The sequence below is a fragment of the Lytechinus variegatus genome, chromosome 2 (assembly GCF_018143015.1).
Source record: "Lytechinus variegatus isolate NC3 chromosome 2, Lvar_3.0, whole genome shotgun sequence".
Classification (NCBI taxonomy): domain Eukaryota; kingdom Metazoa; phylum Echinodermata; class Echinoidea; order Temnopleuroida; family Toxopneustidae; genus Lytechinus; species Lytechinus variegatus.
In genome coordinates, this window is record NC_054741.1 from 22,541,186 (window position 1) to 22,565,299 (window position 24,114).

Genomic DNA, 24,114 nt, shown 5'->3' on the forward strand with positions numbered 1-24,114 from the left:
CATGAGAAAGAGACACATATCTCACCTTCACCAACAATGCGAGCGCGAAGCGCGAGCTAAATTTTTTTAGTATGTCATGAAAACAGGAAAAATGTACCTGTTTAGGTTTGTTTGTAGTAACTCATGAGGAGGGTCGATACATGTATCTCACTAGAGAGCGAGCTGAAATTTCTTAATATTCTGACCTGAAAGCTTGATATTCTAAGCATTTTTGGTACCAATGATTAAGATGGGTATCTAGAAGAACAATAGATGCGAGCGCGAGCTGAAAATTTTGATATTTTGATCTGGAAAAAGGGACACTTTAATGGAAGATATATATCCAACAAAAGATTATTGCAAAATCAAAGTTCTTTTTGAGGTTTAGAATTGAAAACGGGACATTATATTCACCTATATAATCAATAAAAAGTATGGGTTTTTGGTACATGATGCGAGCGCGAAGCGCGAGCTGAAAATTTCTATATTCCAATCTGAAAAGCAGACATTTTGAGCACGATTTTAAATCAAAATCGAGTTGGTATCTCAATCTCGCTTGCTGATGTCAGTGTAGCATTACAATCTTATTTTATTTTCTAGTTGCACATGCGGAATTATGGGGGGGGGGGGCAAAACGATATGTTTGGCCCCCCAATATTTTCATTGGTGGGGCGATCGCCCCCTGCCCCCCCCCACCCAGGATCGACGCTATACAACTTCTCTCTTAAATCTAACCTGACTGGCAATATCTTTATTCTTCTTAATGCATGATGATAAAATGTAGATTCGGACCAATAAAGACTAGCACAAATTACAACCTGTGTGGCTTCTCGTGCGCCATCGGGCTTACCGTCATTCCTTTATTTATCTTGCCACCCTTTTACTCCCGTTTATTTTCCACCCTTTTGAATTAATGATTTATTTGAATTAATTTATTCACCACTGGTGGGATGGAACACCCTATCAACAAAAGTTGATTTTCGTTGGGGTCCTTTTATGTCATGTGTTAAAAATATCATATACATAAACATTTCATTCTTTTTCATCTTGAACCTCCACCCATCTGTTTAATAGTCCTGAAAAAGAATGTTTTTATTTGATAACAATATACACAAATTGCGAGGGAAACAAACTGATTGATGGCATACTATAATCATCATGATCAAACTTTTCATTTTTTCATCATCATTATTATAATTTTTCTACCCTAAATTATTGGGGGGGGGGATGATAATACAGGCCATCCCCCCACTTGAAATATTGGGGGGATATATCCCCCCATCCCCCCCGTGATCGACACCCATGACTTGTAGGAGTCATATATCTAACAATGTCTCTGAACTTGTCTGTCCGTCTGTCTGTCTTTCATCGCTTGTTATAAATGACGCATTTAGAGGTAGATTAGTTATTTCCACCAGTCGTATTTAGGTCAGCAACTTTAATAGCTCGGTCTCATGCCATTAGTGCGATGATTGTTATGGCCCGTGTTCAGGACAAAACACCTCTAACCCTTTTTAACAAAGGTATTAAATTCATTTCCTCTGAAATCGTGAAGGGGATCCCCTTTTCTTTTTTCCTACTCGAGCGAGCTTGAACTTGATGTTGAATAACTCCCTCAACTTTCACTGCATGCACAGTTAAAAACAACAAAAGCACGGCATCTGTTGATCCGATGTGTGAAATGTTCTGAGACCTGTTCGGGGACCTGTCAGCCAATCCTGTCATAACAAGTGGATGAGGGTCAGAGATAAACATTTTCAGAGTTGACTTTGGAATACAGGTACGTACTTAGCCTTCCTTCTTGTATATTGAGTGAAATATTGTTGATTGATTTCATGAGGAAAGACTTTATTGATAGAATATATTCATGCTACCTTGCTTGGTTTGCGGAATAATTGTGCACACGTGTATACTGCTTTGATGCGGGGGTTCCCCGTTGATAATTCATCGCGGATGCTGATTGTGGCTTGAGCTGAGAAAGTTTTCAGGGAGGTTGCGTAGCTTGACCTGTAATATATGACTGTGTGAAGTGTGTAGGTCAACTGTGGGTACCCGTATGCATGGAGCCATTAAATACCATTGTGTCAGATGTTTTTTTGTCCCCTTCCTCTCCTTTCCTTTCCTCCCATTCTTACTCCCTTTTGGATTGGAGTCCTCTCCACTCCTTCCTGAGAAACCTTCTCCCTTCCACCCTTCCCAGCTACTCCCTTCTCCCCCCATCCTCTCCTAGCTCTTCTCTCCATCCCCTCTTCTCCTCCCCTCCACTTCCTTCCCAACTCAGTCTTCCCTTGTCCCTTCACTCCCTTTTCCCCTCCCCCTTGCTCTTTCCTGTACTTCCCTCCTCCCCCTCTCATTCCTCCCTTACCTGCCCCTCATCATTAACCATTTTCCTCCACCACACCCTCTAACTAGCTTTCACATTTTCCCTCTTTCACCTCTCTTGCCTCTACTTCTTTCCCAGTGTTATCCTTACTCTCCATTTCATTTTCATCATTTTCTCCCTCCTCATCCTGTCTTCTCCTTCCTTTCTCTTCTCACATTCCTATCACTCTCAATTGTTTTGTTTGCCTCCGAGCTGTGACTCCACTGAATGGGAAGGAGCCAGAGCTCAGACCCATAGTTTTGTCTTTATATATTTTTGTTTTGCCCCCTTTATTCCCTAACTGCTTCTTTATTCTCCTCATCCTTGTTGAGATTACTCTTTCTACCTTTATAATCTACATCCTTTTCATTTTCATTCATGAATAATCATACCAAGGGTACGTTTAATTAGAACAGTACAAGCCTATAAGTATATGTTTTGAAAATCCCATTAAAAGTTTTCATAATTTTATCCTGTGCCATTGTGAAGTTTGTTTCAGCTCAATTCCATACCTACCATTTAGGATTACACACCTTAAGGTCAATTTCAGATTGATACTGGGGGGGGGGGTACAGTGGATTTCAATTGACAATGTAATAAGTATTGTTTTAGATGTACCAATTAGAAATAATATTTAGTTAGGTCATACAGAAAAAATTTAAAGTATGAAATAATTATTTTCCCATTTACACTTTTAAATTACTAGTACAGAAGAATTTTTATTCCTTATTTTCTAACTTTAAACATTCTTGTATTTGTGTTCCTATCAAGACCGTAATTCATAATATTCAGGTACATGTAATAAAAAGGGCGTTACTGTTGAAAATATTCATGACTAATGTATGTCTATAAATAGTGCTTATAGATCAAATATCGTTTAAGCATTAGAGGCTGAATGGCAATAGTACTATCGGTTTCAATTTTACAAGCACTCTATGCACATACAGTGTTAAGCCTAGCTCAGTTTCACATACTTTATAGTAAAGGAAGTGATATAGCTAAAATGAAGACAAAAATTATGACTCAAACCACCCACATCAGGAGAAGTTGTCAACATCTGTTTGAAATGGTGGAATTACTATGTTTCCATGGCAACAATCCTTACAAACAAACCAGCCAAGATGAGCTGTCTTGTGTCTTGGGATGCACGGTTCAGTTGAAAGAAAGGACGGGCAGATGAACTGAAAAGAATCTCCATTCTACTAAAATGACAGAAGATGAGAAACTTCTGTGACATGAGAAAGAAACAATTGAAGAGATTTGAAAGGATAATTAGATAGAAGATAGATGGATAGATAGTTCGCTCTATAGATGGATGGATTTATGGATGGATGGATAAATAGATAGATAGATAATAGATAGATACATGTTGATAGACAAGAGAGCTCTAGGCACATTTTTAGATTTAAAATCACCTTTCCAATGATATTAATATTATGAATTCAGTAAATTGTTATTAAATTGTCAAGCATGCATGTTTCCTTGATACCATTAGGGGATTAATCATGACTTTATATTTTATGCTTTCAAGTAGTGTGAAATTTGTCTCTCAAATTTGTTTGTGTCCATGTTTATTTTTCAAGTTGTGTAGTCAAATCACATTTTTTTTCATAGTTTTTACTTCAGGCAATTAAAATATTTACAAAAATAACATCATTTAAAGGAAGGAAGTGGTAGGAATAGATCATGTGTCTAAATCCTGTATGTTGTATTTCCTAAACCATTGCAAGCATTACGATGGATTCAAGGATTTGCAAAGTTTTTTGTTGAGAGAAATAAAAAAGTGATGATGAAATTAGGGAGAATGGTATTAGACAGATCTATAATTAATGTAAGGCTTACCGGTATTCATCTTGTCAAAACTTAAAAATTATGTTTTGTTGGAAATTAAAATGCTAGCAAAGCTTAATTGAGCTGGAAAAAAATATAAAGATATTAAGATCTAAGGGGCGGGGGATTCCAAACCCGGGGGGGGGGGGGGGGGCCACTTACATTGACAAGTGGATAGCATGCGCGACCAAAAAAACACTTAAAAAGGATGTCTTTTTCACGATAGGGCACGTTACGTACGTAACGTGATAAGGGTGTCAAAAACACAAAAATAATGAAAAAAGGGTATCTATTTCGCTAGGAAAATTATGTGTTTAGGGTCAAATTTGCGGGGATGATAAAACAAAAATAAAATGTTTTATATAGGATGTCCTTTTGCCCCAACACTTCGTGTTTAGAGTCCGATTTGCACGAGGTGTAGAAGCTGGGGTCGTACTAAACCAAATAAGGTAAAGCCGACGACCGAAGGACCCGTAACAATAAAACATTCCTGTACTTGTTTAGGGGTTCATTTTAGGGAATATTTGCCAAGAGTATCGTTTTGTTTCCAATACTTGTTAAGGGTAGGGCCGGGGTAGGGTTTCACACGCCAATACTTGTTAAGGGATGCATTTTCAGAATATGGAAATTACGTGTTTAGGGTGCTTTTTGAGACCCCATGGTCGCGCATGGTATCCACTCGTGAATGGAAGTGGCCCCCCCCCCCCGGGATTCCAAATGACTTGCTGGTCTATGGGTACAAAGTTATTGTCAATCATTGCCTCAGTTGGATAGAATGATTATTAGGATTTGGCCTAATTAGGATAATGATTATAATGATAATGAAATAAAAAAATAATAAGTGGGGAGATAGAAGGTGGGAGAAGAAGAAACCCTGATATTTAATGTTAAACTAAATGCTATCATACTTTATTTATTTTTTGTTCTTGATATAAGTGCTTCTCTGCGATACAACAGACACAAAGGGTGAAGCTCGACAGTTGCCAATGTGATGAACGGAGAGGGAAGGAAGCAAGCTGGATTTTCAAGTGTTCGTTTCAGTTTCTGTCAGGGGTAAGAAACCAATTAAATTGGAATTTATTAAATATTATGTGTCTTATCAATGTGATCTAAGCTTGAATTGCAGATGGATATATCTGCATACCAGTGGGAATCATAAATAAAAGGAAATGTGATTTTGATCACAATTGCCACAATTTTTATGCCTATGTTCATACATCATATTTTTAGAGACGATCATTTTCAGTTTAGTATCAGCACCTTTCACATGTCATACATTGAGAAAAATGCTTTTGTCTCACCTGCATAGCAGGGAGAGACAATAGGCGCTGCTTTTCCGACGGCAGCAGCATCAAAATCAAATATTTACCGAAGGTTAAGATTTTTAAATGACAGCATAATTTAAAAAAAGTGTATGGACCTAGTTCATGAAACTTGGACATAAGGTTTAATAATCAAGTATTACTGAACGTCCTGCCTGAGTTCAGGTCACATGACCAAGGTCAAAGGTCATTTAGGGTCAATGAACTTTGGTCACATTGGGGGTATTTGTTAAATTACCATCATAACTTCAAAAGTTTATGGATCTGATTCATTAAACTTGGACATAAGAGTAATCTAGTGTCACTTAACATCCTGTGCAATTTTCAGGTCACATGACCAAGGTCAAAGGTAATTTAGGGTCAATGAACTTTGGCCAAGTTGGGGGTATTTGTTGAATTACCATCATAACTTTGAACGTTTATGGATCTGATTCATAAGACTTGGACATAAATAAGAGTAATTAGTGTCAATGAACATCCTGTGCGAGTTTCAGGTCACAAGACCAAGGTCAAAGCTCAAGGTCAACAAACTGGTCATGTTGGAGGTATTTATTAAATTGCTGTCATAACTTTCAAAGTTCATGAAAATAGTTTATGAATTGTGGACATACATGTAGGGGTAATCGAGTATCCTTGACAAGTCTTTGGTCACATGATCAAGGTCAGATGTCATTTAGGGTCAATGAACATAGTATTGTATCATTATATGAGTGATGTTTTTTTGTGAATAATTATTTCATAGTAGTTTTCAAAGTCAGCACTGCTGCTCACATTATGCAGGTGAGACTGCCAGGTAGAGGTGATCCACTTGTTAATTACAAGTTTTCCCTTTTTGTGTAACAGATATTTTGCAGATTTCTTCCCATTTCAAGAAGTGATACCATGCTGACTTTCTTACTTTGCTTTAAAGCGATACTCAAGGCTGAAAATTATACTTATAAACAGAGAATTTTTAAAACATGCACGACTCTAGTTATAAACTTTAATATAACTTCAATGAAAAATACCAAAGTTATGGATTTTTTTTCAGTTGTGCACTATTACAAAAAAAAATGTCATTGATCAGGATTATTCGATGAGTCAGATATTGATGTCACCATTGGCGGCGGAAGCCAAAAATTTTAGGAGGGGACAACCCAAAAAATTTTGACAAGCAAAAAAAAAAAAAAAGGTCATCAACAAATTTAGGGCGGGGACCCAACCCCCCCCCCCCCGCTTCCGCCGCCTATGCTTGTAAAGAAGTACGCACTGGCAGATCGGGAGGCACGGGTTGGCTGTGCCCCCCCCTTTGAGAGGCATTTGTAATGTCATCAACAACAAATTTAGGGGGGACACGTCCCCCCTGTCCCCCCGCTTCCGTCGCCTATGGATGTCACTACCTATGGTAATTGATCAATCATGTAATTAATTGCATTTTTATTTGAAATTTTGAAAGGGAAAGTATTTGTAGTTGAAAAAATGTAATTGACTTTAATTACTGTCAATTACTTTTAATTACATTCAATTACTTTACAATAAACTTACTTAATTTATGATTTTATTTCATGTTCTTTTTTCATTTCAACTGCTTCAGTATCAAATAAAGTAATAGGCAAAATCACATGCATCTTGTAAGTTTATCTGTAACTTAGAATTATGTTGAAATAGGTAGTGCTAATACATACAGAATACAAATTGATTTAATTTATGACTATCATCGAAAGTAATTGAAATTGTAATTGTAAGTAATTGGTCATTGTAATTGAAAAAATGTAATTTAATTGAAAAGTAATTGTACATTCCTTCAATTACATACCTTTAATTATAATTGAAGAAAGTAATTTGAGCCCAACCCTGGATTTCTTTTTTTTCTTATTTCTAAAATCTTGATTATTCCTTGTTTTATACATTATCAATTTCATGTAGCAAAATGGGTTACAGCAATGAAGAGTCTGTAAGCTCTATTTTGATTTTCTTGGGGGCAAAGAAAATGAATGATTGTGATTTCACATAATGATCAACAAACTGTAAAGACTACTCAGGGGAGAATTAAAATGTAAATAAGCAATTGGTGCTTATAGACAGGTTCTGTTGTTTTTTTAATTGGATGATGCAATGTTCAAGGGAACAAAAAAGTGGTCTTGTAGGGCTGGGAGTTGGTCTTTCTTTGCAGGTGGCCAATATAACATGTTTGACTGTGGTAAAATACAAAATTTAAAGTGTTGAGATTTTTTCAATATTTTTATGATATATCATCAAGAATCACAACATCTACAATAGATTGACATGATGTAACAATGTAAAAAAAAAACATAAAAAAGAATGAAGATTAAGAATAAGAATGTAAAAAAGCAGAACATATTAAAAGTAAAACATATTGAACAAACTCTGAGATCATCAGCTTATCAATCTCATATGATGACATGCATGTTCTCTTTACCAAAATCATTTCCTGTTTGAAGTGTAGGCCTACTTGTTATTCGTTCTTAATTCTTCTTGATGCAATTAATATTCCTTTCATGATGGGTCCTTGACATCATTCAAGCCTTAATGAGAACACGACGTTTATAAATTGATTCTGCTTTCCATTCATGTAGATCATTTTCAAGGTTGAATTTCCCTGGCTTGAAATTATGGCTCCCAAACTAGACATATTTATAGTTTTTAACTGAAATCTATAAATAGTATGGCCTTATGCCAATGATTAGAGTTTAGGCCTCTTTGAAAACAATGAAATTATGAACCCTAAAACCCTGAAATAATGGCCCTGCATTGAATATGACAGGGAGGAAATAAATGTATGGATCTATGTTAAGCTTGTACTTCCTGCTCTCTCTGTATTGCAAAATGAATCAAAAGTATGATTAATGGTTGGCCAGAGTATTTATTATAAAAACAACACAGCCAAGAGTAAAGAAGTGGATTGCCATTAAAGCATGAAGCTATTAGTCATATTGATTATAAAACATCCATTACTTACAGAAAATGTAAACAGTTTCAACTGCATTCATATAGATAGTTTTGATCTGCACAAAGTGACCCACCCAATTGTAAAGTACAATAAACTTATTTTGATGATGCAACAAAATATAGACACATTCTTTGATTACATTAAAAATATCATTGAAATATAAATCAACTTGAATTTATAAGGCCTGAGTTGTACTGGTCGGTCTAGGCCTCCAGGGGCCCTGTAACTGATGCTGCTGGTCATTGGTGCAATTTTGTGTAGAAGAGTATATAACTGATGAAATAAAAACGAGATACATAGAATGCCTCAGAATTCCAAAGTCAAAGACTGACAATTAAACATAAGACTCTGGCTCTGGTCTTCCTATTCCTGTATTTGCACTTGTATCAATAAAATGTTCTATCATAATAAATGCAAATCATCCCTTTCTGAAAATACCCTTTCATTTGGGTTTATGGTCATCTAGTTTTAGATTATTTTATAATAATCATTATATTCTACATTTCAATAAAAAAGCAACTTACAAAAGAAAGTAAGAACGTGAATATGGGATTGCCTGGAAAATGAAGAAGTAAAAACAGATTACTGTACATAGGCCCCACACAGGCTTTTGTCTGATGTGTATGGCAACACCTACAAGTTTGAAAACATCAACAAAACAGTATTGTAATTTCAATGAAATAGTATTTAAGAAAATGAAATGTGTAGGCCTATGCCTACCACACTAATGAAGCTAATAGGAAAGTCAATGGTACTGTAATGTGCATTTCACAAAAGAGATTCCTCAAACTTTAATGAATAGAAGAGAAGGCATGGTTGTTTAACAAAGAGGTCTCGTAACCTTACGGTACTAAAACTTAGACCCAGTTCTCATCAACGTTATTTTAAATGATTTAGTGGAAACTAATGGTAATGCTTGAAGTGGTCTTGGAAGCGATATCCCAAACCAGTTTGGAAAAGCCACTTTGCAATGTGGTTTTAAAGACCGCTTTGACTTATTTTCTAATTTGAGCATAGGTGCACAGGGACTCGATCATCCTTCGGGAAGCAATCTTTGCATGAAAGTATGAGAGTGTCCCGGGAGAGTGTGTGCATGTTCGGCACCAATACTCGGTGCACACTGTGTGCATGCACAATGCCGAAGATTCAGTGATGAGGGTGCTTGTAAAGCGATCCTTTAAACTGGTTCCCTCAACTGGTTTAAGGGAAAACAGGTCAAGAAAGTATACTGAGAATGGGGTCTAGGTAAACTGATTCTACCAGGGTCGTGATTCAAGGTTGACTAGACTTTGATGTGTCTTTGGGAAACCTGACAAGACTGAACTGCAAATGCCGCAGAGTGATAGAGGGCATCCCTTTAAATAGCTGATTCAAGAAAGGAAATGTTTGATGTCATCTGTAGTCTGTGATTAGTGTTCCAATTGCTCCAATCCAAGGCTTAGTCATGGCCAGGGGTGTGTGTGTGCCTGTGCCAACGATCTTGGTCAAGGATTACACCTCGTTCAGGACAGCCATGGAGTGAAGAGGCTTTTGATTTCTTCTATTGCTTGGGGATTAATTTCAAGTTAAAGAGCAGGTTTTTCATCCAGGATTCTTAGGATCATGCCTCAGTTATCCTCAGTCTTTGGTCTGTATGTCAGGGTTTGGCATAATGACACACAAGTCATGGTTCATTATTCACCTTCGATACCTTCCATATCAGGTATGTTTTTTTTTTAATTTATTCACCAGTGTGATTTTTTGTTGCATTATGAAAATGGCCACATCAGAAAACAAAATTAGTAAGCGATAATAAATATACCGTGTTTACACATTGACTCGGCTCGGGTGTTGAATCCGCGAGCCGGGTTGAACACTGCGAAGAAGGGATCAGAGATCGCGTTTATACATACATATAAAAAGGCGAGTTCAACACGGCTCGCAGATCTCGAACGGAAGAAGAATTATGACGTCGCAAATTAAACGCGGGAAATTCACCGCCGGAATCGAATCTTGTCCGTGCGAACAACAACAATGCCAAAAGTGAAAGCGCCCACAGTGACCTAGGTCAAGAGAGTTCGACACGGCTTTCTGTTTACACACGAAAAAATTGCCGAGTCTGACTCGGCTCGCGGGTTGAAACCTACGATTTTGGCGGATCAAAAAAGCCGTGTTCGACACGGCTCGCGGATCACACTGATCGCGTTTACACAGCATAAAATTGCCGTGTTGAGCACGGCTCGCGTGTCGAACCCCCGAGCCGTGTCACTGTGTAAACATGGTATTAGTTGAACAAAGTTGTTTGTATGCAAAAAATATTAGCTTTGTTTACAGTACTGATGTAGGCCTAATGTACTGACTTAACAAGATATTTCGCAAAAAAAAATTGTGCTCAAAGATTAGGATGCAGAGCCCTAAAAAAATTACCTGTTATTTCTTCATGTTTCTTGTTTAATGAAAATCATGTTTAGTTCTCTGATTAACAAAAATCAGTGTTGAAATTCTTTAAATTGGCAATATCTGTTGATTATATTGGATTATATTTCTTTTTATAATTACCAAATTATTTTTCTATGATTTTATTCTTTTGATATGTTGTAAAGATTATCACATATTTTAGGATTTCTAAATCTTTGTGAAGTCGCATTTGAGCACTTTCCATATTAATTCTATAAGTTATTATTCTTTTTTATTGTTTTCATAGCATGTAGGAATAATTTAGTGTTATATTAATTTTGCAGAAAAAACCCTTAGCTTTCATCTGACATAACAGTATCAAAACTTTTAACACCTCATTAACTCTTACATTCTTCCCCAAAATAAGTTTCTTTAATTTTTCCTGTTTTTACCGAAAATAATGTGATGTCAGTATGCGACTTTCCCTTTGATATATAATTCCAACTGTTTGAGGCCATTGAAAAATGTTGTAAACACTTGAAAAAAAACCATACCTGTATATTTCACCATAGGGATTTTTCACTGTTCTATAACTGTCTATATTACTCAACAGTCTACCATTTGGTCACACCTACACAACCTCTAATTAATCGACTACTGTTTAGTATGTGTGAATTAGGTACAACAGGAAAGGAATGATATTGGGAGGTATTTAGTCATGAGGAGGAACGTCAATTACATTATTGCACAGTTTTAACTGTATTGTGTCAAAGGGAGGGGGGGTATGGATAGTCTGCAGGCATAGACACAGGTGCTACATCAGCACTTGCCTGGGCAAGTAAAAGTTATAGTCGGGCAAGTGTTTTGAAGTAAAGACCAAAGCTACTTGTCGAATTGGGCGAGCAAAATTCTCTCAGTAGAATTACCAAAATTAGGGTCAATATGATATACCGACCCTAAATTTTGTCATGGCGGGCAAGATAAAATCACTTTGTAAAAAGAAATGCAAGAACAAGGTACATCATCTGTGTCAAAAGAGAGAAAAAAGGTCAATAGTTTCTAAAACCATAATATTTTCTTTTGAAAAAGTTTTTTTTCAAGGAGTTTTTCGGGCAAGTATTTTCCAAAAATTTTAGGGCAAGTGCATCTAAAAAGTTATGTAGCACCCTGCATGATAGACCTTCAGTCTTCACATAGTCTGTGATGTAGAGTCTGCAGTAGTGACATTAGAGAGTTTTTGCATTTACTATGGAGCCACTCTCTACAAAGCACCAATTCCTTTGGAAATGCAAGTACAATCACAATGGAGGGCTCAGAGAGTTTTTCGTCTAAAGTTGGTGGACCAGGGACACAGCGTAGTGGCTTGACTGGACAACGACATATCTGCAGTTTTTCGTCTGGTGCAAATTTTCGACATGATCTGCTGTCCTGATCCACCAACTTACAACAAAAGCCAGTGTGATTTTACTTGCATTTTCAAGGAATTGGTGCGTTGCAGAGAGCGGCTCTGTAGTAAATGCAAAAACTCTCTAATACTACTAACAGACGGAGAGTTTGGAGTCTGTTCTTCAAACTAGACATGGTATACTTTGTTGAAGTGTCACATTTCAGAGGGGGGGGGGGGGGCTCTCAACCACAGTACACAAAGTTGGCTATTTCAGTTGTGATTTGTTTAATGCCAAATGGAATTATCATTTAATAGAGAATGTACATCTTCAATGCTTAAGATCTAAACTGCCCACATTAGTAATATGTGACTATAATTGTAGGATATGATATGTGAAGGTCATTCTCATGAGTAAAGCTCTCCCCCTGCTGTGCGATCGATCGAAACAATCTACAAATATAACCCACAAAATTTTATTTGATAACCCACAAAATATATACCTCAAGCTAAGTTAATAACTTAATAGGCAGAATTTAATTTTGCATTTACATTTAAAATCGCATTGTGGGGGCTACATTAAACATGGATAATTGGTAGGGCGTCTTTCGTCGATTTACCGGCAGCAGCCATCCAGTTTTCTTAAAATTACTGTATGACAAAATTGCTAAATGTTGCATTATGTGCCAATTCCCAAACATATAGGATATTATATTTCACAATTTAAAGAGAAGACAGCATAGCTCTTTCAGATATTATTTCCAGATGATGATGAGCCGACCAATTCGCTAATTTATTTGGATAAAGATATTTAAGGTGAATGAAGAAAGAAAATTTGGTTTGGCAATATATCCCTGAGTAAATGAATTATAAAGAAAAGTTTAATTGAGAAAAATACAAAAATGCATGAGTAAAAATGGAAAAAAAGTCTGGGGGAACCAAAGGAAGATAAGACAAAAATCTAAATAAAGAATAATAAATCTATGATACTAGTTTAAAAGATGGGCAAATTTAAGATGACAAAAGGATAGTAATAATGTTAGATAAAGGGAAAGTGAAGAAAATTTCATAAGAGACAATAATATGGACAGATTTAATAGAATCCAGGAATTTATGCCTGCAGATATATTGTAAAATACCTAAATGATAGGAAAATAAGGAAAACACGCATGAGGAAATAGGACATCAAATAGAAAATATAAAGAATAGCACCATCAGATTTTATTTCATGCACATCAAGTTGATGCCAAATTATTCTTAAACGTATTAACTTATTATTCAAAGGTACATGCACTTTTTTCCACCAAAGACAACATTGTACGTGCATGATAAATTACAACTTCAGAAATGGAAAACCGATTAAAGACCATGTGGTATATTTTTTACTAAAAAGCCTAATAAGATTATTACACCCTATCTATCAGTGCATGATCTGGAGTTGGCTCATTGCTTTATGTCACAACTTCGGGCTTACATAGTTCACCTACTTGAGAGCATAGGATAATGACTAGATTAGATAATCTATATCTACCTTAGTATGTCTAAAAATTTGTGGTTAATGTTGCACAAAAAAAAGATTATTCAATTGAGATTTCACTAGCCTGTATGCAGACTGGTGGCAGCTTTTAATAGGGGAGCAAAAATTCTAAATTTGATGTATTGGCCTGTATTCTGAAGTCGGGTTTAATTAAATAAAGTTGTAGTTTAAATATGGATAGCCAATCCCTGTTGTGTGACATAAATATCCAACAATAGAAGCTCAATGAATCAGCTCAACTGCCTGGCAAGGTTAAATAACAAAATAACTTTGTGTTTACCATTGAAGAATTAGAAAATGCACAGTAAACCTATGTAGCATGCAATGTAAACAAAATCTTGACATGTAGGCCCTACATGTATGTCTTCCCATAATTTCAGTACAGAGTTAGGCTACAATCTAAGGTCTTATTTCAATATACAGGTCCTTGTATTTTATGTAGTTCTGTGACATAGACATCTCTTTCATTCTGGTTTCCTTTCTCTTCTATGCTCTCATTTTTTTTCAACACTTGAAAAATCATTGGGGGTGGGGTAGGATAGTGCCTTGTCCCCACTCACATTATGCTGCCCCTGTGTATATGCTCTGATGCTAAAACGATGTTTCACAAACATGTATCTAGGAACAGATGGAGCTTAATGAAAATGTGAGCAAATTTAAAAATAACCAACATTCTATTGCTACCTGGAATTTGAGAGAACGAGATATAATCACAAGTTGGTCAACTGGTCAGTACAGACCGTTCCAAATGGGACAAATTTGTCAGATGCTGATGCATCCATCTGTAATGCACTAAAATATCATGGATTTCCTGTTTTCTGTTAAGCCATGCTTACCCTGGGGCCATAAACTGATATCAGGGATAAAAGCTAAAACAACAGACCCTATATTTGAAAAATATCTTTTTCGTTATTTGTAATGTTGAGCTTCTGCTGATTTAACGTCACAGTCGGGATTCTTTGAATTTTTTTGTGTGAGTAATGAGTACCATGATTCAGCAATGCTTAAAGAGAAATACCAGTAGTTGTAGTAAACACTGATTTCATGAGAAAGTCTGTAAAACAAGGCTTAATTGTCAGTATATCAATTATCATCGACGATCTAGATCTGGTACAGTTACATTAACTGAACTTTGTGAAATCTTGAAATCTACGCTGAAAAATGTTCACACCGAAGATCCCCAACACAGTTAAGCGCATGTGGGACAATGTATAATTATATTGCTTAGAGCGTCAGGCCCAACGCCTGATCTACCCAAATCCTGTGCTTATTTGCTGATTTCTCAGCAATTACACAATTTCTTCCAGAATCCTTTGGCACATGCTTTTTATTTATACAAACAGACACTTTGGTGGCCATTTCATTGGATTCTGTACGAACTCATTTTGATATCGTTACCAAAACTAGCATTTACTTTTAAACTTTATATCCATTTTAAAACTTGCCAATTAACTTTGAGGTATTTCACTCTTTCCAAGTAAATTTTCCTTTAGGTGTGATATGTAGTGAGATTGCTTGTGTTTGATACTCAACAACATTCTTTTGAATCAATTTCTGAATTACATGGAATTTAGTGTTGCAAAGCTGAGTTTCAAAAGCATACAAAATAGTTGTAAAATTGATTATGATTCATACCATCAAATAGCAAAAGTAATGGTTGCAAAAAAGATGTAGATAGAAGCAATTCTTATTTTGCCTTACCTAATCCCCCCAAACAAATTGTATTCATTGTAAAGTAAAAGAAAAGGAATGCTCAAAGGGATTGTAAATATTGCTATCTACTTAAGATGGTAAAACACTGAATTTATGAATTGTATCATCAAACCCAAATGCAGAAATCATAGTAATTAATCACATATTTTTTCTTCAGTACTTGTTTAAGAGAAAAATAGATTCCTTCTAGTTGATTTGCTTGCATCTCGGTAGTTTGCTATGAAGATTTGATATGATTATCCAGAGCTGTACAGTTGATATCCTTGTGAGATTTTCAAATGAATAGCGCCATCTCTTGATCATAGATGTCAAACTTCACACCATTGATTTTCACAAGCAACAATGTAAAAATGATCACGTTTGATTGTATCGTACAGTGTTACTGATGAAGGAATATTCTCGAAAGGAATTTTTTTCCTCTGGTAGTGGGGGTGTATATGGCAGGATCCCCCTAAATACGCAGACAGCCCCCTACCCCACTGCCCCCAAAACAATTTACTGATTCACATAAACTTAACAGATAATAACAGTTATACCCCAGTCACATTTGCTCTACGGTGGCTGTATGGCACAGTTGTTTTATTCATATTTATTCAAACCACCTATATATGGCTAACTGGCTATTACCCAAAAATGTTACAACATCTGTGTTTGACTCTCCGTACGGATGCCATAAGAGCAAATATGACTAAAAAGATAGCAATAGATAATACATGCCATATAGATTCATGGATATAATAAAGTATTAAAGATATTCCTGATACCCGCTTCAGGATGAAAAATGAGTGTACATTTTATATTCTGAATTGCTTATAAATTCATCTTATCCAGGGGCAGTAATCAGGATGTTTGCATTTTTATTGTTCAATGAAGGGCAGGGGGGGGAGAGGAGAGATACAACGGGAAACATATTGCATGTTCCATGTACATGAATGTGGGAATAGGTAAACTTGAGAGTTTGTGAACTGGTTTAAGACTTAACTGGAATAGACCCTCTCAGTGTGAAGCTAATAATATCAGCTGTGTTTCACAGAATTATTTGTTTGTGGTTATAAGAAGTGATGTTGGGAGAGTCAACACATGCCTTGTATATCACCGTACCTGTCATTTACCAGCATGCATGCTATCCATGGATATCAAATGATGGAAAATTTTGTTCATAGGAGAACATGACAAAAATATGAAGTAACTATAAAAGTAGACAGTCTATATTATAACATGCACGGATTTTATTCTAAATAAAAGGAGAATTCGACCTTGACATTAGGTAAGATGTAAAGTTTAGCAGAAAATTATAGTCAACAAGGAGTATAGTTACAACATGCCATTTCATCTAATTATGGATTTGAAATTAATCAATATTTTATGTTATCAGTTAATAATGAATTTGTAACATAATGATGTATTGTAGAGAATAGGCTCTGTTCTGCTTTTTAGGCTTTTTTTTATTCAATGTTTGTAGTAATTGATTATGAAAATTTTGTTTTTACAGGATTTTTATCATGCAGTAATTTATTACTATATTTCATTATGCTTAGATTAATTATACTGAAAAGCATTTTTTTTGTATGGAAATTTAATCATAGTTGTTCTATTAGGATAGATCTATGATTAAAATCATTTTCAACAAAAGAATGAAAAATATGACTTGTTTGGTCTGGTGTGTTTTTATATAATCACATGGGGAAGGGGGGGGAGAATTTGTCAATGGTTCCTCTCTAATTGTTTTTTGTTTGCACCTTTAGAAGGGGGTTGTAGTCACCAATATGTGTCTCTTTATTTTTTCTGCTTTAATTAAATTGATTGCGAGGTAAGGGGCTTCATCTTTATTGTTTAATTGTCAATTTAGAGGCTATGATTCTAGACTAAACTGATAAATTGAAAAAAAAAATGGCTGACTGTTTACAACAACACCTTCTCTCCCCTCGGTTTCTATCCTTTTTCGCTCGAACCAAGAAAGAAAGTCCAAAGAGGTGATTCACGGTAGAGGTATTGTTTGAATATGAAATCTGATCCAGTGCCTTTACTTTCCTTTAACCCCCCTCTGGCTTTTCATAAATCTTTGCATGTTTACACTTCTTCCAAAAGCCTGTTCAGGCACAGAGTTTATCTTCGATTTGGATTTATATTAAAAAAAAACTTTCAAGATTGCTCTTGCCATGTTGCTTTATATTTTATTATTTTACCAGTATTATGGGGCATTGCAAGAAACTTGCAATCAATTGCAAGTCTATTTTTGGTTACTAAAAGGATTTCATTAATCTTATGATATATTTCAACTCTATTAAATATATTGTCTTATACCCCTTTCACAAACCCAATTATGCGGATAATATCGGCATAAGTTGGTTGTAAAATCAGAGCGGGACCAGAGTTATCCGCATAATAGCAGCATCAGGACCAAATTTTGGCTTTGTGAATGCATTCCCAAAGTAATGCGGATAATTGCTTTGGTGCGGTCACAAAAGGTCACCCTTTTCCAACACAACCCCATCGGAGGGGGCGTGTGCAGTTGCCATGACAATTATTCGCCTTTTTCAGGTCGAGCGCTTGTGACAAAATAGAGCGGATTATTTTCGGAGTTTGTGAATGCAATTTTTATTGAATTATCCGCATTACTCTTAGGCCGATATTTGGGGATGGGTTTGTGAAAGGGGTATCACTTCAAACTTGTGATTGATATGAATTGTATGTAAGATTTATCAGTAGTAAAATTAATTGTAGCGTTTATGACCATGGGCAAATCTCTTTTGTTCAGACTACCTTCCACAATGTCCAGTATAACAAAACAAACCACAGCCAGGTTCTCATTGGTAAGTGCAAATACCTTTTGTTGTTAGGTGACCAGAAACAAAATTCACGGTATTGCTTTTAAAAAACTAATTATATTTTCCTGCAAAGTTTTGCTCTGGGTTCGATTTTTTTTTCTATCCTGAAAGGGGAAAATCTCTAGTCTCGTATGCCGTCTATTATTGTGGGTATAAGCTTGGACGTATTAAATGAAATTAAAGAGAAAGTTGCCCCAATCAATAGTGTTCAATGTTTTGGAGACCATTTAAAAAAATTGATTTAAAAAAAACTACACATCAAATTACATGGATTTAGAATAAACTAATTTCAATGTCCCTTAGTGACTACTTGAAATCTGAAGTTCATTTGAACACCAATGATAATTTTAAAGATAAATTCCAGTTTTGGTAACGACCTCAAAATGACTTTTGTCCCAAAGGATTCTGGAAGAAATTGTGTAATTGCTGAGAAATAAGCAAAATAAGCGGGGATTCGGTCACTTCCGTCGGGTCTTTATTCCAGCAATATTAATACACTGTCCCACGTGTGCCTATCTGTGTTGGTGATCTTCAGTGTGAACATTTTTCAGCGTAGATTTCAAGATTTCACAAAGTTCAGTTTATGTAACTGTACCAGATCTAGATCCTCGATGATATACTGACAATTAAGCCTTTTTTACAGATTTTCTCATGAAATCAGTGTTTACTGCAACTACTGGAATTTCTCTTTATCGTTCGTGTTTATTCAAGCTTAAAATCCAAATCTTTAAGGTTTAAATCTTAATTAGGTGTTTTGACTGATCACTTTTCTCAGCCGGCCGTTCTTGATCTATTTTTATTTAAATCCATGAAATACAGAGTGGGAAGGGGAATATCATGACTAGAAAAGAAAGGAATAGCAACAGTGTGAACATCCTGGATGAGGTGGGAAAGGGGTGGTCACTTTTTTTTCTGATTTGCTCTCAAAGAGGTAGAAAACTTTGTTTTTTGCAATCAGATACAATCACTATTGATATATTCTATTGAAGGGTAGCTTGCCAAACATTTCAGATTTGCCTTAATAGTATTTTATCATATTTTTCAAACTTTTAAAAAAAGAAAATGTGTGCAAACTCCCATTGACCTATTTCTCTCATTCTATTACTACTATTACTTGTACAACAGTTAATTCCAGTGGGAAATTCCCCTTTGAACATTAACTTTGGCTATTTTCCAGACTTGTCCGCTTCCACCCACCACGTATTGAGCTCATTATTTTGATAAAGGGCAACTCAAATGTTTGATTTAATTTCTGCATAGAAAGGGGAAAAAAGACTTAATTAAGACATATGAAAGAACATTGGCACAATATATAATAAAAACAGATGAAATTTAAGCTCATAAAATGTATTAGTCATGGTGGAAATTGACATATAATGGAAAAATGATTGTTTGGCATGTTATGAATTCACCTAACTTATTTTTTTCTCTTTCATATCCTTCTATGGGGCAGAAAGCACACTATTATATTTAAAAGAACCTCATGAGTCATTCTATAACACTAAACATTCTTAGTCATTTGTTTATGTTGGGTATGTTACAGCAAATGGAAAGAGCAGTCCCGCTCTTTAAGTAATTGGTTCAGACAACAACCAAATAAAGCACTGGGGTCCCATTGCAATGATTATAATGATTGGCCAACATGTGTACATGTTCTAGAAAGACTGTATTGCCAAGGAAAGCTCATTGGTATTGCTCAGCAGGGCAAATTTGTATTAGGCTGTAGAGAGAGAGAAAAAAAAGGAGAGTGAAGAGAGAAAGGAGAAAGAATGAGCGAGAGATGGGGAGAGAAAGGCCAAGAGGGCCAAGTAGGAGATGGGGGGGGGGGGGGGTAAAGAAAAGGGGAGGGAAACAGGGAGAGATGGAGGATAAGTGGGAGAAAATATAGAAAAGAGGATAAAAGGAGAGAATATGGAAATGGGGGGAGACAACAAAGAAGAGATGTGGGAGGAGCTGGGGTCAGTATTTGAAGAGCAATTTAACTTTAAAGAGAGGTGCCTAGGATCAGGGATATAAAAGGAGAAAAAAAACATTGAAAGAGAGAGAATGTGTCAGAAAGAGAGGCAGAGAGAAAGAGAGAGTATATGGGGGAGGGGGTATAGATGGAGGGAGTGCGCTGGTAGAGAATGGTAACTCAATTTGGTGTTCTCTGACAGGTGAAGGAGATGGAATAGGTCACAAAACCGCTTGTTACGCTCCGTCTGCTAGGATCATTCCCTTTCGAGCCATGTTTGGTGGACGGGGATGGCAAAACTGGAGAACTGGTATATTACCAATTGGATTATGATTTACAGGCGAAGCACGGTGGATAATATTCACATGTGTTCTGTTCAAGTCACGTTTCTTCCACTAATGATTGGATAGTTATGACTCCTTGAGTTATTGTTTTGGGAGCTTACTGCAGCAGTCTTCAATTTAACTCTGATATGTGGATGTATGTTTTCTGAGATTAATCAGCATTTCATCCCGTGCATCCCTGCAACTCATCATCGTCACTGGTATCATCCTACGCATAATCTTTGTGTGAGGAAGAAAACCCGTTAATTGAAACTTTTCGACTGCCTGTTCAGGTCGCACTGATTGATGGATGAAGGAGGTGTGCTTTGAAACTTCTTGTTGGCAATGATAATGGTCCTATGATTCTGTTTTCATGAGGAGGTGGTGGAACCGGGGTTCATTAATAGCTTTTGAAAAGATACATAGGCCTACATATTGAAATGATAATCAACCTTTGCCAATGATATTGACTTCGCTCCTGGCTATAAATTTTGTATTTGTAATGAGTGAGAAATATTTTACAACCATTGATGGAGAGATTTTAGTATTACCTTTCTGGAATGTAGTATCTCAATCGGTTTTTGGAGAATTTAAAACATACTGCTTCTTGAATTGAACATCAGAATCTCTGTGATTGAGATTTATCACTCTAGTGAATCTAGCTTTCTTCATTCCATATGAATTGACTAACATCTATTATCTGGAATTCATTGATTAATAGATAACGCTTTGTCTGAAATTGTTTGCTGCTCGTAATAAATTCTACTCCAGGACTAAATCTCTTTATACCTCAGTGATTAATTTGAACTGTCAAACTCTTCATTTTATACTCTCGACTCCTAATGGTGAATTCTGCTGGAACTTCAATGTTGATGGCTAGTTTCTTCATCTGACAGATTACATTATTAAACCATCTCCGTACATGAAACATTACTGCGTGGAATGTGACTGTAATTTTTCTCACCAAGTGAAATAGAAAATGGATATTTGGATATAACAACGTATAAACTATCAACATTATGATTGCTGCTAAGCATTACTGATTTCGGAACATACTCTGTTTCTTGAACGTTACAAGTTTATTTTCTTCGCTCATTATTAACATTTAATTAGTATTTCTAAGATGTCTTCCCGTAGGCGTAACATCAAAGTCCGGCATCTATCCGTGATCAACCATGCCGCGACCTCTCACATATCTCAACTCATGTTCTATTACATAGGCCGACTCCAGGACATGTCCGGGTCGCTGACGGGACGCAGGAGTCAGAGGCCATCCATTCACTCCAGTCTCCTCCGCAGCAATTCGTTTGCAGGTTTCCGCGATGATGTTCCGTCGGATCCTTTCTTGGCGGTAAGTCGTTCAGTTTAAATTGTTCATTTCTGTATAACTACTCAACAATGGTGCAGTAAAAAAGTACCAAATAGTAGGGAAAAAAATTACATTACAGCTGACTGAGCTGAGAAGAATTAATATCTCACTTTGAATGTTATAAAATTTGATTCAATTCTTTTTGAGAAGTGACCAGGGTGTTTTTGTATGAAGGAATCATGGAATAGCAAAAATTATATACCTTCAGTTATAACAAGGACAACAGTAATCATCGCTTTCCAAGGTCTTCTATGCATTTAAATAGTCTATTCTCTAGCCTCTTTTGTGTTCAAAGTGAAATTGAAAGTGAATTGCTGTTCAATTGGGATTCATGTGGTTGCTTCGGGCAGTTTCTCTTCAGAACAAAAAAATTACCTATAAATTAGTTTGCATAAATGATTACTTTTAGATGATTGCACTCTGTAATAATCATATTGATTGTTTTCCTGTACCGGTAACTGACCTAGATACGTGGCCAGTAAAAGCATTGCAGCGTGCATAATGGTGATGATCAATATCTGTTAATGGGTTAAAAGATGCACATGGTATCCTGATGCAAAGACTTAGACATGGAGTCTCCGCATTGTATGACCTGACTGTCTTACAAGTTACAATGGTCATGAAATGCTTGTAGACTTGACCGTCTTACAAGTTACTATGGTCATGAAATGCTTTTTTACCTGACCGTCTTACAAGTTACAATGGTCATTAAATGCTTGTGGACTTGACCGTCTTACAATTACAATGGTCATGAAATGCTTGTGGACTTGACCGTCTTACAAGTTACAATGGTCATGAAATGCTTGTGGACTTGACCGTCTTACAATTACAATGGTCATGAAATGCTTGTGGACTTGACCGTCTTACAAGTTACAATGGTCATGAAATGCTTTTGGACTTGACCGTCTTACAAGTTACAATGGTCATGAAATGCTTGTAGACTTGACCGTCTTACAAGTTACTATGGTCATGAAATGCTTTTTTACCTGACCGTCTTACAAGTTACAATGGTCATGAAATGCTTTTTTACCTGACCGTCTTACAAGTTACAATGGTCATGAAATGCTTGTGGACTTGACCGTCTTACAATTACAATGGTCATGAAATGCTTGTGGACTTGACCGTCTTACAAGTTACAATGGTCATGAAATGCTTTTGGACTTGACCGTCTTACAAGTTACAATGGTCATGAAATGCTTGTGGACTTGACCGTCTTACAAGTTACAATGGTCATGAAATGCTTTTGGACTTGACCGTCTTAATGGTCATGAAATGCTTTTGGACTTGACCGTCTTACAATTACAGTGGTCATGAAATGCTTGTGGACTTGACCGTCTTACAAGTTACAATGGTCATGAAATGCTTGTGGACTTGACCGTCTTACAAGTTACAATGACCATGAAATGCTTTTAGACCTGACCGTCTTACAAGTTACAATGGTCATGAAATGCTTGTGGACTTGACCATCTTACAAGTTACAATTGTCATGAAATGCTTTTGGACTTGACCGTCTTACAAGTTACAATGGTCTTTAAATGCTTGTGGACTTGACTGTCTTACAAGTTACAGTGGTCATGAAATGCTTTTGGACTTGACCATTTTACAAGTTACAATGGTCATGAAATGCTTTTAGACTTGACTGTCTTACAAGTTACAATGGTCATGACATGCTTTTAGACTTGACCGTCTTACAAGTTACAATGGTCATGAAATGCTTTTCACATACATGTATGATATGAATATTGTTGAAAAGTAGTTACAAGTTCTGAATTTTGGGATTGTTTTATCTTTCAAGTTCAATATCACCAAATTTCCACTTTTAACATTTCCTTGCTGCGTAAGTGAAAGCAAAACCATTGCATTCTGATTGTAAACATAGCAACTTATGAATAATGTGAACTCGTAAACTGAAATAAACTCTTAGATATTTTACATGGATATACTTAATTTGGATGGATATTGTGGCTAACAGTAGCTCATGTGATATTCGAAACAACAATGCAATGTTGAATAATGTAGTTTGATCCTCCTGTGCCATACTATGTTTTTTTTTTCTTCATGTATGATGATGATGATGGTGATGTCATAGAGTATCATATTATCATTGTGATAATAGATGGAACATACTTGTTATGAGGTTTCCATGGTAACTCGAAAGGCCCTGTCCCATCTTATCTCTGGCCATCA

At 36.1% G+C, this 24,114-nt stretch overlaps 1 long non-coding RNA gene across 1 annotated transcript; it reads left to right on the forward strand.

Moving 5' to 3' along the window:
* Window positions 1-1,655: 1,655 nt before the first annotated feature.
* LOC121407590 lies at window positions 1,656-22,935 on the forward strand. Its single transcript, XR_005968931.1, has 3 exons — window positions 1,656-1,759; window positions 5,108-5,224; window positions 21,779-22,935. It is a non-coding gene; the product is annotated as an uncharacterized LOC121407590 (long non-coding RNA).
* The last annotated feature ends 1,179 nt before the right edge of the window (window positions 22,936-24,114 follow it).